This window comes from Pseudopodoces humilis, chromosome 5 (genome assembly GCF_049639895.1).
Source record: "Pseudopodoces humilis isolate 2021_Gansu_Grassland_sample_001 chromosome 5, ASM4963989v1, whole genome shotgun sequence".
Classification (NCBI taxonomy): Eukaryota; Metazoa; Chordata; class Aves; order Passeriformes; family Paridae; genus Pseudopodoces; species Pseudopodoces humilis.
The window spans coordinates 45,455,420-45,469,109 of NC_142204.1; the positions used below are offsets into that span (position 1 = coordinate 45,455,420).

The 13,690-nt window shown below is 38.1% G+C and overlaps 1 protein-coding gene across 1 annotated transcript in view; it reads right to left on the reverse strand.

The window, feature by feature from the left end:
* Positions 1-13,690, reverse strand: part of CNTN1 (contactin 1) — a 206,715-nt gene that overhangs the window by 136,045 nt on the left and 56,980 nt on the right. The window lies entirely within an intron of this gene.

Genomic DNA, 13,690 nt, shown 5'->3' on the forward strand with positions numbered 1-13,690 from the left:
GAGACCTGCCCTGAACTGTTTTAGCAGTCAAAACTGCCACTGACAGCAACGGACACTTGCCGTAAAGACTCTTGCCTGCATGTTTATCACAGTGGAGAGTCAAGAATCAATGATGCATAAACCACCAGGAAAGATCAAGTGTGTTAGTGCTACCACTTCTCTTCAGTGTTCACCTCAATGAGCTGTAGAAATGTTCATTGAAAAGTAGGAACAGCTTGTCAAAATGACCCAGCTTTGGTTTTGTCACTATGTAAAGTCATTTTCATTCTCAAATTCTTCTTTTCACTGACACAAAGACCTAGATCCAAGATACATTTGAAGGTTCTTAGCTTCTGGGTCTCTGGTGCTTTTCTTCCTATTGAAAAGAAAGATTATTACCTTTTAAACTCAGACTGCTCAGGCTTTCTTGCTTTCCTCAACAGGGAAAATTTTGCAGATTTATTATCTACTCCCATGTAATCCAAATAGTCCACCTCCAGGTCATAAAGGATTTATTTTTACCAGAAATAGTAATAATTATCAGTAAACAAGAAAATAAATAAATAGCATTAAGGTTGCTAAGGCACATTTATAAATTATTGGAACCAATGCACTAATTCCTATATGCAGTTAGATTCACAGGGGAATTTACACAGTAATACTATTCATTAATAATTATTGCTATAATTCCCTTATTATGATGATCAAGGAAGCTTTAATTTGGAAGACGTAAAAATCATCTGGGCCCCAATCCAGCAACACGCTTAAAAATGTTAATTTTCATCATAAAAATAACAAAATGTATTTGAACAGGACTGACATGCTTAAGATAATCTTGACTTTGTTAAGCCTATAATGGGAAAATCAAATAGAAACATTATAAAAGTAGTCCATGAAATCCTGCCAGAACTTTGCCTCAATATTACATCATTACTATACATTCTCAAAGGAGCTGCTTTCTGCTAGGAGACTACCAAGTAAAATGAAGAACTTCTATAGGAACTAATTTAGAAGAAAAAGATCCTTTATGGATCTTAAAACAAACATACAGCAAAGAGCCAGATGAATCACAGGATCCATATCTGGTACTTAAGGCCACGATTTAAATGTCTGACCTGAAGCCAAACCCTGAACCAGATCTTCCACATCTGATTTTGAAACGTGTTTTCTTTTCCTTTACTCACATTCTACAAAAAGTAGTTGCAAAAACTCCTTCAGAAACAAAGACTTGGGGTAGGTAACTGGGGGTTCAGTTTCAATTTATGGAAGAAAAGGATGAAACACAGGAACACATTTTATTTAACATCTTGGTGACATTTGCCTTTGGACTGAGTAGGAGCTGATCACAGCAGTTATGGACAAACTTCCAAGCCTCTGCATTTTTTCTGGAGAATAGATCAAGCCTAGCCCTGGGGAGAAAGACTTAGGAATGTTTTTGGACGAAAAGCTCAATATGACCCAGCAATGTGCACCTACAACCCAGAAAGTGAAGCATATCATGCACTTCATCAAAAAAAAGCATGATGAGCAAGCCACGTTAGGTGATTCTGCCCCTCTGCTCTGCTCTGTTAAGACGCCACCTGGAGCACTGTGTCCAGCTCTGAGGTCCCCAACACAAGAAGGACATGGACCTGTTGGAATGAGTCCAGACAAGGGCCAGAAAGTTGATCACAGAACTGGAGCACCTCTCCTATGAAGACAAGCTGAGACAGCTGGGGCTATTCAGCCTGGCAAATAAAAGATTCTGGGGAGACCTTATAGTGCCTTCCACTATCTAAAAGTTGTCACAAGAAATCAAGAAACAGACTTTTCACAAGGGCATGTAGCAACAGAACAAGGGAGAATGGCCTTAAATTGAAGGAGGGTAGGAAGGTAGGAATCTACATCTCTGATTAGATATTAGGAAGAAATTCTTTACCATGAGGGTGTGAGACACTGGCTCAGATTGCCCAGAGAAATTGGGCAGAGAAAATATTTCCCATCCCTGGAAGCGTTCAATGTCAGATTGTATGAGGCTCTGAGTAGCTTGGTCTAGCGGAAGGTATCCCTGCTGAAGGAAGGGGAGTTGGAACTAGACGATCTTTGAAGTCCTCCCACAAACCACTTTCTGATTATATGAAGGGATCCAACTACTTTTATCTTACCTGATACAGAGTGCCAGCCTTTAGCTGTGAGCTTGTCATACCATGTCAAGACTCCAAAAAGCCACCCACTCAACTGCTTAAAAGAAGCAGTGCGCCTATTCAGAGCCCCTTATGGAAATATGTTCTCTTTTGACCAAAGACTTTCTTTAGGACACTAGAAATGTTCAAAATGTCACCAGACATAGTGTTCAGCCTTAAATTTAGGAAAGGCATTTTGGAAGCACAGACCTTCCTTTCCTTTACCACCAATCAGGAAAACAATAGTGGTCAAGGAAGAGTGTCTCTGAATTTCTGTAATAAAATTTAATCTGCATTTAGGTGCAGCAGAATTCTGAATTTTGTAGAGCCCAAATAAATAGTCAGCAGTTTTTGAGAACAACATGAACAACTTGCTGCCTTTTTATTCTACAGCATTTGATCATGCACTCCTTTTACATTGTTCTTTTGCTGTTATTTCAGACAAATTATATTCTCTGATTATATATTTAAACATTTAATTTTATGTATGGAGTCCACTGAATCCATCACCACTATCTGATAATAAAACTTCTGCCTATGCTTCTTGGCTCTTGCCCTATGCTAGACAGAGATTTCTCCTTCTAAATGAATTCAGCATTAGGAATGAAACACAATGAGAAGTTTCACATAAAATTACATTTCAAATGCTCTGTCCACATTGCAGACACTTTTATAATGTAACCTACCAAATTTGAAGTGCAGATTCTGACCTCTCTTCTCCCTGAGTAGCTAGTGACCACCAGGTTCTATTCCAGTGTACACAGCATTTGGAGACACACATTTCCAATCTCTGTATCCACTTCCCATTTATATAACACACATCTTTGATTATCCCTCACACCTACCTTTATGCATAGATTCTTGATGTTCCTAAAGAAATGTTGATGGGTTTCAAACATTACACACTTAGAAGCTTTAATTTCAAATCATACCACTTCCCTCTGCCTTCCCAGAGCACAAAGAGCAACCAGAACAAAAGGCCATTGTATTGAGGAGGCAGGAAACCAGGATAAGATGTAAAGGACATTTTAAGGTTTATATATTGCATGATGTTTCAACTCTATTAAATATAGCTCAGTACCAGAAAATATGATTATATATATCATTAACTGTACTAAAACAAATTATATTTGAGTTGCTGAAAATATAGTGCACTGCTAGTGGAACATAAGTGGATTGCCTGACTCATTCAGGCTGAAGGTTAATCCTAGAGGTTTCAGAAACTAAATGGGATAAATTCAAAAAACCACCACATCACCAATGAAGAACATTTCACTGATTATATGCACTTTTATACAGCTCCCAAACTTGCTTTACAAAGAAAAGCAGGGTGACACTTTAGGCTATGAACTTTATCTGTGTGCCATGTACTCAGCCAGCTCTGGAAGCAGCAGCAGGTGACCTGTCCCCAGCCTGCTGGGAGAGCCCAGTACCTGATGTGCTTGTTGGGCTACGAGTTTACCTAACAGTCCTTCCCACAACTGCACTGGTGGCACAAACATTAAACATCTTGAACATGCCATGGCATTGTATAGATTGGCTCATACAAAACAAACTATATTCCCTGTTTAATGACTGTGTTGACATTATATGCCATGCTCCAGCTATGTCCTAATTTGAGATGGTACCTGAATGATAACTCCTCTTTGCTGCCTTTTCTTCTCCCCCTCTTCTCTCAAGGCGCATCACTTTCCTAACATATCAAGTCTGGAAAGAAGCCATGTTGTATTTAAGGAGATCCTCTAAGTTAAAACTCTTACAGGTGAGGACTGTTGGAGTGTGTACAGGTCCCAAGATCAAGATTTTGGAGTATACCACAGATAGCATGAATGCTGCAGGTATCCAAAGCTTAGCTTCATATACACCAACATCCTAAGAGCAGAAACTAGGAGCCTAAAGAGAAAAGTGTTTGGATTTCCTCAATGAACACCTTGGTCTTTAATCTTTTCTAATCTTATGCCCGTAAACACAAAGAAATGTATTTCTCTTAACCTCTATCAGGGCTATCAATAATCTTTGGCTGTCCTTTGGAATTTTGTTAACCTCTTTAGATATAATAAACTGTGGGGATAATGTCAATAAATAATTTTGAAAAATACGTTTCCTTTTATTAATTTTAAAATACTTTTGAAATAGTTGGATTACTATGTCACTTCTTTGTTAATATTATTTGAAAAATTAGGTGGAACTTTATATACAGATGGTCAACTTCTGTTGATCTAATTGTAGTTCTCCAATTATACCTTCATTGGAAGTATACAAAATGAACTGTCCTAAACAATTACTTTGCAAAATAGTTCAGCTGTGCACCAAAACACTTCTCTAAAATGTCTACCTATTCATATTTTTGAAGTTATTGTCTAACCTATTCTAGATGTTTTTATGCCTTTTTGCTGACAGATCATCTACCTTTGGTTTTGATTCCAGGTGTCTCTTTGCACTACTTCTTCACATTGCATTCAAAGTATTGCTATTTTTATTAAAACTGATCTCCTCTAGGTGCAATACCAGTTTTTCTGTGTCCCTTATTTTACTCCAGGCTCTCTGATGAGCTGTCTGGCACACTGGTGACTCCGGAGGACAAGGGCAGGTCAGTGGTAGTCACATCTCCCACACTAGGAATCTACATCTCTGACTGTCAGTCAGATGTCATATTTAACAAGCTTTACAGCACTCATAAAGGCTTTTTTCTTCACTCAGCCTGGATTAGGTGCATTATTTGATTTCCTTTTCTTCGTTCTGGCTTGATGCCAAAGGCCATTCCAGCTTTTATAAAAGCAAAACTTCTGAACTAATGTTATGCTTTGTTTTTAGAAATTATTCATAGGATTGAAATCCTTTTGTCACAGTACAAGTAAATATATTGATACGAGCAAAAATAAGAACATAAATTACTAGCTTTCAAAAGAACACCAATGGTGAAGGATTTAAATTCACTTTGACTCCATGTAGAAGCCTGATTTTTTTAAATTGTCTTCTGGAGTGTCATTTAATGGGGGCTAATGTTAATCTGTTGAAAGACCAGACAGAAGTATTTCTGAAGCAGTACATCGGACACCTGGGCTGTATCTCAGACTTCTGTCAGAGAACAAAAACAAAGCATGGTTCACAGCTAATAATTCTAAAGATAAAATATGAAGCAAAACAGCTCTAGCTGCATTAAGTATAAATGTACAGAGACTAATTTTCCACTTGTTCTTATCTCTGAGGCATCTTATGTCAAAAACTACAGGATTGGTGAATTCAGTAATGACGTTACTTGAAAACTGAAACATGAGTGGTGAAATAAAATGAAAAAGAAAGTAAAAATTTGTTCTGTGGTCAACAGATGTAATGAAACAAGATTTTCTACAGACTGAAGTCCTATTTCTCATGCTTCTGAAACAAAATAATTTCAGCTTCTCTCCCAGCACATGTACTTCCCGACATCTCTTCTGGGCAGGAGACACCACTCGCTGTGCTTAGCCCAAAGGTATATTCATGTTGATTGCTGCCAAGGAAAATATATAACAGCTTGCCACTTAGGAGGGCACTGATTTGGGTTTTTCCTCTTTACTGAGCCATGGACACCATGAAACTTGTAAGAAAGAACTTAATTCAAGGCTCACAGAAAACCTCTGTCCTATTGGCAGAAGCTAGTACAGCAGTTCAAAACTGGACTGACAGGAAGAAAGCAGTTGCACAATCATTGTGTCCTTAGGAAACAGTAAAATGTTAAACCAAATTACAGTTCCATTACATTAGCAGTGCTGGCAGTACAAGCTCTATGAAAATTTTATCAGCTTATTAAATTATTGAATTATGTAACATAAGACTGTCATAATGTAGTTAAATATACGTTAAAAGTATATCCTAAAATGTTTATTTTGAATTTTATATGTACCTTGCACACCATAATTTATATATATGATGTGTCCTTGTGTGAAATAAGTCTTCAAAAGTATTTTAATTGCATTTGTGATTTTTTTTTTCTCAGCTGTAGGTTTTCATCAAAATAGAAACCAATCGAAATGGGTGATGAGATTCTCTGATCTTTGCACACCTCCAAGGCTGAGCAGCTGGAGTATGAACTGACAGTGGTTGGTACCACAGTTGCATCTGAACATAGCCTCAGGGCTCTGCCTTAACCAGGCAGAGCAAGGAGCTGGAGTGGGTCACAAGCCAGCTCCAAGAAGTGTTCTGTTAGCTACTCACTCATGAGTCTTCACAGCTTCCACATCTTGCTTAAATTTTATGATGAATATAAAGAAGCTTTAGTTTTACTCTGTATTGAAAGTAAAGTTCAAACAGGATTCATGTCTTTCCCACCCTACTGCCGTCTTTTCCATGCCTTCCCCAAGGGCAGACTGGCTTTCACCAGAATCTCATCTCTGAAATTCTGCTCTTTAAGACCCAGAGTTGCTTAAGTATTGCCTTTCTACAGCCTACGAGACTGTTCATTCCCTTCCTCTTTACACCCTTGAGAAGCAACTCGTCCAGGTTTGGTTTGGGCACTTTGGATAGATAACACTCCTTGTTTGCTTCAGGTGGTTTCCACTCAGGAAAAGCCTCTGAAAAACCTTCTGACACCTCCTGGTTTCTCTGCTTCTCATGAGGAATTTCCAGGTTCCCCTTCCCAGCCCTACTTTGTGAGGCTGAGCAGTTTTGCTGGCAACAAGCTGCTTGTTTCACCTGTAAAAACATCCACAGTCTGATTGCTCCTGTCACAATTTCCCAGATGTAGTCTGGCTATTACATGCAAATGCCTCTTATGAAATGACTATACAAAGCTAAATGAAAGCCTCCTGTCAAAACAGAGATTGTGATAAAGGTGCTGCTTGCAGAACCAATACTGAATTCACATAGACATATTCCCAGCCTGCAAGGACATCACTCACTTTGAAAAGTATTGTTTTTCATTTTCTATAAGATGAGGGGAAGAGATCAGGAATACACAGGTTCCATCTCCCACCTTAAATATGATCTTCAAGACAATTTCTCTAAGAATTGGTTATCAAGAGACAAGTAACTAACAGCAAGTTAATGCAGCTCAGGAATGTACTCTTAATAACTCACACATGGTCTACTGAAGCACCTGATTTAATACCTGAGCATCCTAAACAATCGGCCTGAAATATCAATATCATAAATTTCACTCTTCCAGGACTTCTCCACACAAGAATGTGACCATTCAGAACCAATGGTTCAGTATTGCTCAACTGAATTTCGCTGCAAAAAACAATAATGGGAATTTTGCAAAGTTGCAGGCACAAAAAAGCGCACACACACAGACACACACAGAACTGGAATGTACCTAAGACACACATGCAGCCACAACAGTGAGCAGAGCTCCACAGCCTAAGCAAGAAGGAGACTTCAATCATAAGCCACAGCTTTCACCCGAGTTTGAACTTAGAAATATAAATGAAACAGAAGTAAGGCTGACTTTCCTTAACCATCATCAAATTAAACATATAACATTGTTCTCGGTCTCTATTACTGTTAAATTTAAATCCTTTATTAATTCCAGTGCATATTGTGCATGCATTGTGCATTTTAATTTAGAAGAATAACTTCAAACTCTGCTGTGAAACAGAAGATGGAACATTTTCAAGATGCAATCAAATCTGTAGCCATAAAGCAACATTCTGTCCATTTTTGCTTTTTCCTGTGCAGACCTGGTAGAAAGATGGTAGCTGATGAGTTTTTCACCCTCAGTGCTCCATACCTGTGATTTTTTTATGGAAGAAAATTACTCACTGCTTACAGGATTACCACATTAGATAATTTTTCTCTATGGTTATGAACAGGCTGACAGAAATCTGTGAGATTTTTAAGGGATAGATGTGGTTAAAGAGCCCATACTTTCAATCTTCTTTGCTTTTAGACAAGCCTAAGTGAAGAGAATAATAGCTGGTGGGATTTTAGTGGCCTAAAATTCTTTTTTCTAATATTGATAATTGAGGACAAGATTTCATTGGAAGTGATTGCACCAGAAGGATTGAAACAGAGACAGAAAGAGAAAACTGAGCTAAGAAAAATGGGGTAAAATGGAAAGGAGGGGAATGAAACAAAAAATCTCAACAGAAATATAGAGATCGAAACACTTGGGCCACCTTGATCAGTCTGTATACCTCAGCGGTATACATATATCACCTTGCACAATTTCATACTTTGAATACCTATTTTTGACAGCTCTAGAAACAAACTCAAGTTTCAAAATGAAGTTATTCCTAGTAAAAACAAGAAGTCACTGCAGGCCACCACCCCTCTTGTTTCTGCAGAGAAGATCACCTCTAGCAGTATTTTTTTTGGCAAAGCAGATTTCCTTTGCCACTACTCAGATGAAAAATTTGACCACCTCTCCAAAAGTGCTCTGCAGTTACAGATTCTAGTGATGGCACACTCAAGTCTGTCAAGAACACCGGCCAATCCAGCTAACACCAGTATCACCTCTGGCTGTGGAAGCCACTTTTCTGATTCATTATCTATCCCACAGTTTATCTCCTGGGAGAACAGCCCACCTGGCTGCTGCCAGAACACTCACTGCTTTCCCATCAGCTCCCCACACAGCTCTTCTCACCAGAGCAGCACAGAGTAGATAGCAGATGGTCTCTCTCCTGTCCACACATGATGCACATGTTCACCCAAAAGCAGAGCTTTTCACACCATTATTTCAACTAATATGATATTTTTTCTGTTGCTTCAGCAATATCACAGTAAGTAATAATCTAATTTTCAGAAGCAATTGCTTAAATCTTGATGTTGTTCTGGCATTTTCAATGCTCTGCACTTTAAGGGAGATGCTGATAAGTTTTGGAGAAACTTTCAAAGGTTAAAACAGTAGCCAGGATACACTCTGTATTAACCAAATACTTAAAAAGAGATTACTGAGGTTCTCTGAAGCTTATTCTGTGAGAGCAATCAAATATCCCATCCTACTGCATCCATGGGAGTGACGAAAACAGGTATCATCCAGGAGAGAACAATTCCATTAAAACCTCTCATTTGTGTGTATGCATTAATTTATGAGTGTATAGACATGTAGGTATATGCAGATGACATTAAAAAGAGAAAAGGAACTGTTAGCAGCACTGCTGTTTAAATTACCATGATGTAGGATTAGCAGAGCACATGTAACTCCGCAATTTGTTATACCTCATCTGCAAAATCAGGTATGCACTATTCAGTCATTTATAATTCATGTTTGGATCAGACTGTTGTCCTGCTCTCAGCTACAAAGTACTATGCTTCTGCTATTTATTATTTATTTATTATTATTATTTATTATTATTTTATATATTTATAATATATAGAAGAATATTTTATTATAATAATAAAATAATATATTATTATTTTCAAATTCAGGATGGCATTATTTTGAAGAATAAACATGAAATCTTATCTTTAAAATGGAGAGCTATATCCCAAAAGGCTCTCAAGCAAAGTCAGCAAGGACCAGGAAACCAGCTGAAGGTGCACTTCTAGTGTGCAGTTTCAGCCATCCTTAAAGTGATAAACAGAATTATATACTACCATAGAAATATGCATATTATATACTAACACATAAATATTCTTAGAATGAATATGTAATTTATGCTTTTGTATTTGATATAATTAAGACAGTACACAATATTAATGAAGTCATTACTAGTATTCGACATTTAGTCCTTGAATCAATACCTTAAAAGAATATTTAAGACCAAATGAAAAGTTTAGTCATAGTTCTCAAAACGTGCCTCAGGCAGGACCTAGAGAACTTTAACCAATCTGGTCATTCAAAAGAAAGCTAAGATGAAATTGTATACTCCACAAATACCAGCAGACAATAACGGATTTCATATTATCTGCAGTGGTTTTGGGGGGGATTCATACAGCCTATTGTTAAAAAAGTCTGTAATGTAAACAATCTGTGATCTCTTCAGTTACTTTTTAGTGAATAAGCATTTTTAATAATGCCAGTATCAACTAATGGAGCATCTTACATATTTAAAAAAAACCAAACAGATGCATTTCAAATTAATGTCTGTATCAAGGAAAGATACAGTCTGTGGTCTGCAACTATCTAGTAATTGCTTTAAGGTCTTAAAATCTACAGTAACAAGAGTTTTGCATAATTATTGGGAGATCCAGTAAGCACTATTTTGCACAGTTAGTCTCTTTATAATGAAAAACACACACTATTCTTGATGCACAGTGAAAAGCCACATATCAAAGATATCAGAGTCCTGCAAGGCCATTTGGCACACTCTATTTTCATCCATATGAATCACATTTTATTAACTTGGGAAAACTGGCAACACATAAAAGTGCATTAATGTCTTGCCTTGATTCAAATAGATTTCACCACACCTGTGTTCAAAGTGCTTGATACAGATGCTTCCTTCCTCAACAAAAGGAGGTGGTGTTTGACCCCAGCATCCATTCCAGCATCTGGCTAGACAAATATCTGGATAATCTTCCTCCCCCCAGCTCTGCCTAGGGAGTTCAGAGTGTTGGCACATGAACAAAGGAGACGTTCTGAGTATCTGCAAGTATTCTGCTCGTAATCTACAATAAATTATTTTGTTTATGCAAACAGTGCTTATTCTGAGAAAAATAGTTTAATTTTCTTTTGCGAATGAAGGGCTTGTGGGTTATTTTGGGAACTTGTATATACCATCTCTGTTGCTTCAGTTACCATGTTTCCTCCAAGGCTACTGGTTTTTGTTGTCCACTCTTGCAAAGACTTCTCTGGACACCCTTAATTTGTAAATATCTATGCCTGACACTTAGTATTTGCTGCTGTTTTGATAATGATTGTACTCACTGCTTTGCAGTAGCTATTTATGTCCTTCCATACTGTCCTACCAAAGTCAAAGGATTTTGTCAGCACTGGCAGTAGCACTTGGGAGGTGCCTTTCAGTAAGATTCAAGTCAAATTTTAACCCCAAGCAGGGTGGAAAAGTACTCAGGCATGTTAAGAAACTGCAGCAGTGACTCCACTGAAGTATGCATGTAGTAAACACAAACCTAAAAAATCAAATGTTGAAGGTACACAGTACTGCCTGTTTCACAAGAAAACTAGTCAGACACAAATACAATTGATTCAGGCAATCTTAGCTGGACATACTTCATCTTTTCACAGTCCCTACTGTGTCAAATACCTGAGTAAATTATAATCTTAAACAAAATTTTCTCAAAAGAAAAATAGCAAGATAAATTACCTGGCCTGTTCCAATATATCAGTGTATGAATCAATAACTCCATTTCTGCAAATCTGCAGCAGTTCTGTAAGATACTGCTGTGTACAGCGCTATTGGAAAAACAAATCTGTTTGTTTTCTTTTAAACACGAAAATCTTAAAAGCACAATTAACTGCACTGCTGGGAAAACTGGTGCATATTCGAAACAGCTCACAGGTGAAGATCTTTTATCAAGGAGACAATGATAGAATATTAGACAGAAGGTAGAAGACAATGATACACATTTACATTTCTGCCAGTCTGCTCCATAAGAGAAGCAGACCACTTCTGTAGTAAAAGAGTAAGAATGTGGAGCAGCAGAAGCAGCAGCAATTGAGTAATTAATCTCTCTTGAGAGGAATAAGACATGATTGCACACTGTACTGGCTGGCACAAACTCTTGAACAGCAATCTACTATGTGGAAAACAGATTGGCCTTTATATTTTGCTTAGGCCTTTACCAAGAGCATCTTAAAACCCTTCAGTAATTTGAAAATAATGCCTCCAATATAAAAGGCAGATGCATAGTTATTGAAATTAATGTACTATAAGCAGAATCTATCCTATGAGAGCCTTTCCAGGGAAATTATTATTGGCCCTGTTTCTAGTAATTTGAAAATATCCAAAAGGAATTCTGCAAGACTGTTGGCAAGTATTTAGTCTGAAGTAACAGTTATAACCAGAGAGATCTAATCTTTCATGCTTAGAGGCATTGCAATGAGGAAGAGACTGCACTGCTTCACAGAAATACAACTATATATCAAAAGCACTAGTTTTGAATGTCTTGATATTTAATTTGCTCATAGCATGCCTCAAAGAGATTTCTAGATGAGATGCTACAGCTTATGCAATAATTAACACACCACCATTACTTCTGCTGAATACCTGAAGAATGATATACTTACATCTCAGCCTTCTCTTCAAATACATGAGAGCCATCATGCTTGGTCTTATCACAGAATCATGTCTCTGAGTCAGACACTCAGAGAGGCACACAACAGGCACTTTGTGCCACTTTCCTGCAGCCTTGGCCTCAGTGCTGAGTTCTGCCAAAGAGTGCTCCTCAGTGGCAGCTCAGTATGGCTCAGCATCTCTCCCAGACCTTAACAAAACAGGAATGACTGGCAGATCCTAAAAACACCCGCTAATCCCATAAGGTCAGAGAGCAATAGGGAAGCTGCAGTGTTGCACTCCAGCTGCGCTGCTCTACTTCCAGCCTCTCTGTCATTTTACATGACAGGCACTGTCTAAAGATGGTGATCAGAGCCATATGCTTAGCATGTGACCTGCCCCCTCTCCTGCATCCCTCCTTGTCTCCTGCATCCCAGGAGCTCAGCAGAGAGCTGTGCAGGAGACAAGTGGCTTACTCCCAGCTGCTTCCTTCCCTGAGGAAAAGTACTGAATTACATTACACCTGACCTGCAGCTCAGTGCAGCTGCACAGACCCACAGCACTACCTGATGAGCTTGCAGGCAGGTGTCCTCTCCCAGAGATTAAGCAATGCTATCTGCCACTGCAGGGAAGTGCACACTCCTGCACTTACACCTTCTAAACCTCTGCAAGTTTCTTAGTTCTTCATTTTCCTGGTTTTTCCCAGGCAAAGAATAAAAGTGATATTCTTCATTACTGATGACAGAAATAAATTAGAAACAGCAGGCAATTGTGGCCATTTTGAATGAAGACAAAAAGCATCAGGTATATCCAGCTGCTCCTGGGATCACGAGCTCATTCGTACAGAAAAATAAGCAGTTCTTTAATAAGACAGCAACAGCATGTGCCATGCCAGTTATGGGTTTATAGGTAAGGAAAGTATAACATGTACTTGGAAAATTGAGTGTGAGGAACAATGCAACAAGGGTGGACAAACTCTTTCTCAAACAGAAAAGGAGTGTGTAAACAATTTTAGGGATCTCATGTCAGATAGGGAACAGGTTCCAGGAATTAAAGATCTGTCTCAGAAATACATGTCCCACAGTAAAAAGATGCCCTTGTAAGCACAGAGGAGAACATCTACTTGCAGAAGTGTGCATTTGCTGCACGTTTGAGAAATGCTAATGGCTCCAACAGATCTGGCTCATAAGAAGCTTCACTTGTATGTGAATCATACTAAGAGCCTGAGCACACCTGTGTACGGACTGGAACTAATATAGTGAGGTATGTTATCATACTCATAATCCAAATAGAAAAGCATTGACAAATTTCCAGAACTCTGATCAGACAACTGGAATCAAAAATAACTCTTAATAAGCAGCACTTACATCTTTGTTAATGAAGAAACCAGTTTTATAGAATGTAAGTAAAAACAGCTTAACAGAGGAGTTATCTCTCTCCAGAAATTATATGATA